The following is a 4,207-nucleotide window of genomic DNA, read 5'->3' on the forward strand; positions in this document are numbered from 1 at the left end:
CACCAAAGACCAATCCGGTTGGGGATTCACTGCGAAACAAAATGGAAAAACAACTAGGGAAGAGAATGCTGCCTACAAAGTCACAACCTCCAGCCTAACGATGGAAGTTGAAGCTGTGACACATGCCCTCCAGTGGCTATCGTCCATCCATACGCCCGGAAACCAACATGCCATGATTCGAACCGACTCAATGAACCTCATACAGAAAATTGAAAACGGAATGGGAAGCCCAGAGTGGCATAAGGCAATGCGCAACTTTCAGATTAAAAAAACTCACATGGTCATACTGCCCGGGACATGCAGGTGTTAAGGGAAATGAGCGAGCTGACAGACTTGCTGGTAACGCAACACCAACGAGCGGCCTACATCTAGGAAAATCGGAAATCCTCAGAAAAGTCAAAGAATATCAAAAAGAACAGGTACAAGGCCATCACACCATCGATCGCCTCAAAGAAATAAAAGCAGAGAGAGGGAGCGGCCGTAAGTCTAACATGAAAGGTAGAGCACGATGCTTTGCAAATCAAACAAATATCGGCATCATTTCCAAACCAACATTGTGCAAATTTCTTCAAAACGGAACAGAGTCTCTGTGGGCTTTTCCAAATACAGTAGACTGAGCAACACACTAGACGCCACGTTCTTGGCATCAGAGATCTTTTCCCATCCCTCTTGCGGCCAATCAGTGGCAGCCTCTGTGCGTGTGTGTTATTACTTTTATTGAGCACAGTGCGTGTGGTCTCCCAATGGCATTTTCAGTTTTTGAATACACTGTGCACCACAAACAGCAAAGAAAATGCGCTTTAAAAAAAAAATCTCAGTATATTTTGTCAATTCTTCAACAGCTGTGGTTTTTTCATTGTAAAGAAGGGAAGTACACGTACAAGTAAGCACCTCTAGTCAGAGCAGTTGTCTGCACACACCACTGTTTGCCGAAAATTCAGCACCATTTTACCAAGCCCCCGAAGGCAAAATTGTGCACGTGCAAGGTGGTCTTGAACTTTTGGTGAACCCTGTATCATTTTACCTTCCAATACTGCGGAAGATACGACACTTATTTCCCCAATATTCGCAGGACCGTTTCTCCCATTGTGAATGTCTTCGTAAACAGTTCGTCGCAGACGACAGTTTCTAATCTGGGATGTTACTTCTGCGCTTGCGCGGCATGAAGCGCGCGCGCGCATTATTTAGTTCACCATGCCAGTGTACACTTTTGTGGGTTTTAAACGTGTCAATATTACTACAGATCCGGCAGTATCATTTGGTTATTTGTTTTGACGTAAAATAAGTTGTAAAAGTATGTTTTTTGGGCGTTTAATTCCTCTTGGGGACGATGTCCTGTGTAACAGGCTGACAAAGATATATTTCTTATTTGATTCGACAATCAACACTTTAATCTAGGCTGAAGGGAATTTGACAACAGTTGTGAACTATAATGACATTAGTTGTAAACTAATGGCATTGATGGTATCTATCAAAAATAAAGGTACTAGAAAGTATACAGATTAAGTGAATTTCCTTTCAAATTCTTGAACATGCAAGATATGACGAAAACAACATTTTGTTCGTAGATATCTGCGTACATGTCGCTTCAACCCCGAACCACAATTCCTGAGTAGGGGAAGTAATCGCATGAAATGAGAATTATCGCCTGTGGGGTTTACTTTGTGTGGTTACATCCCTTTGACAGCTGTTTCTTCACATTCAGCTTGAGTGTGAGTTCGTCTCTTTTGCACTTGATGCTCTCTCTCTCTCTCTGTCTGTCTGTCTGTTTCTGTCTCTGTCTGTCTGTTTTTAAAAAACTTTATTCACAGAAACATCAAAGCAGCTGTATAACAGATACGTTCTGTGCGTGCGTGCGTGTGTGCCGATGTGTGTGTGTGCGTGTGTGTTTGTGTTTGTGTGTGTGTGTGTGTGTGTGTGTGTGTGTGTGTGTGTGTGTGTGTGTGTGTGTCCGTGTGACTGTGTGTCTATGTCTGTGCCTTTGAGTTTCTGTGTGTCTGTATCTGCGCATCATGTTTTGGGAAAGGAAGAGATAGGTTTTGACGCCAAACGTCAAAAAAAAAAAAAAAAAAAAAAAAAAAAAAAAAAAAAAAGGTTTAGTACAGGGGGCAGGGGGTTGCTAAAGCAAAAGAAGGATCTGCTCGTTCCTAGTGCAGGGACCAGAGACAGACCAAAGAGCACCTGGTGGCTTGGCGACTGTGGAATGTTTGAATCAACGCAGAAAGAAACAGTGGCTATGAAGATGATCGTAGAGAGCGAAGTGGGGTGTAGAGAGGGAAGACAGAACACGTAGATAGGAAGAGGTAGAGCTGATGATTATGATCATGACGATGATGATGTGGATACTTCTACAGTACCTATCCTCGGTCGGAGACCAAGCTCTAAGCGCTTTGCAAATTCGGGGTCATTAACTTGCACAAAAGGCAGCCTACCTGGGTAGCAACCATTTGGGCGCTCGTCATTTGTTTCCTGTGTCAGTTAATCAGGTTTCGGTTATACACGATACACACCCGTACAGACATGTAACGTTTTACGTGTATGTCCGTTTTGTCCATTTACCGCCGCCATGTAGGAAGCCGTACTCCGTTTTCGGAGGGATGCATTCTGGGCATGTTCTTGTTTCTATAACCCACCGAACGCTGACATTGATTACAGGATCTTTAACGTGCGTATTCGATCTTCTGCGTGATGGGGTGTAGAGGGGAAGACAAAACACATAGATAGGAAGAGGCAGGTTTGCTAAAAAACATGTATGACAAAGAGTGCTGATCTTGTGCCATTATTCTGTGCGAGACAGGCATATCATCTATAACACAGACGTTTCCTTTCCTTCTCATGCAGGGTGCCAGTATATGCAGGAATAGGAAGGAGGAAAGGAGAAAGAGAAGAGGTGGGATAGGCGGGGTGAGGGGCGGGGTTAGACATGGTGGTGAGGGTGGGAACAGGAACTGAAGAGGGAGGGAGGGAGGAGGAAAGGAGAGGCATGGGAAGGATGAAGGGTGGAGGTAACGGCGGAGGAGGTGGATAGAAAGGGCGGGAGAGGCGAGGGGAAGGGAGGGGGAGAGATAATACAAGATACATAAAAAAAAAAATTAATAAAAATTTAAGGGAGCATGCGGAGCGTGTGAAGGAGGGAAGGAAGGGATGGGGAAGGAAGGAAGGAAGGAAGGAAGGAAGGGATGGGGAAGGAAGGAAGGAAGGAAGGAAGGAAGGGATGGGGAAGGAAGGAAGAAAGGAAGGAGGGAAGGAAGGGATGGGGAAGGAAGGAAGGAAGGAAGGAAGGAAGGAAGGAAGGAGAGAGGGATGCGATGAGGCAAAGCACGAAGAACAAAAAGCTGTGAAAGCGCACACGGAAAAGAAAAGTTGGACGCAAGGAAGGGGGTTAAGTGAGTGCGATAAAGAAGCAAACAAACAGACAAACAAACAAAACAACGACAAAACAGCAAGTATATGCGTCACTGTCATACTAAAAAACGAATTACCGGGTTCACATTTCCAGCGACAATAGACGTTAAAAAGAAAAGAGATGAACAAAATATTCGCTGATATGTTGCAAATATTTATAACAATAATATCCGTGAGTGAGATTCCGATCAAAGAAAAGATTCACAATTTTCAACACTTCCCTCAAACCACACCCTATCCATGTGCATTAAAAACCAAATGCGACAGACAGACAGGCAGACAGACAAACACACACGCACGCACGCACGCACGCCAAAAACAAAAAACCGTCTCACACATTGAGTGTATTTACAAAATGGATCACAGAATAAGACAAACAATGCCATCATACACACACACGTGGAGCGATGGTCTAGAGGTAACGCGTCCGCCTAGAAAGCGAGAGAAGCTGAGCGCGCTGGTTCGAATCACGGCTCAGCCGCCGATATTTTCTCCCCCTCCTCTAGACCTTGAGTGGTGGTCTGGACGCTAGTCATTCGGATGAGACGATAAACCGAGGTCCCGTGTGCAGCATGCACTTAGCGCACGTAAAAGAGCCCACGGCAACAAAAGGGTTGTTCCTGGCAAAATTCTGTAGAAAAGTCCACTTCGATAGGAGAAACAAATAAAACTGCACGCAGGAAAAAAAAAAAAAAGAAAAAGAAAAAGAAGAAAAAAAAAAAAGGGGTGGCGCTGTAGTGTAGCGACGCGATCTTCCTAGAGAGAGCAGCCCCACACAGAGAAATCTGTTGTGATATGAAGA

Source organism: Babylonia areolata, chromosome 1, assembly GCF_041734735.1.
Source record: "Babylonia areolata isolate BAREFJ2019XMU chromosome 1, ASM4173473v1, whole genome shotgun sequence".
NCBI classification, from domain to species: Eukaryota; Metazoa; Mollusca; class Gastropoda; order Neogastropoda; family Buccinidae; genus Babylonia; species Babylonia areolata.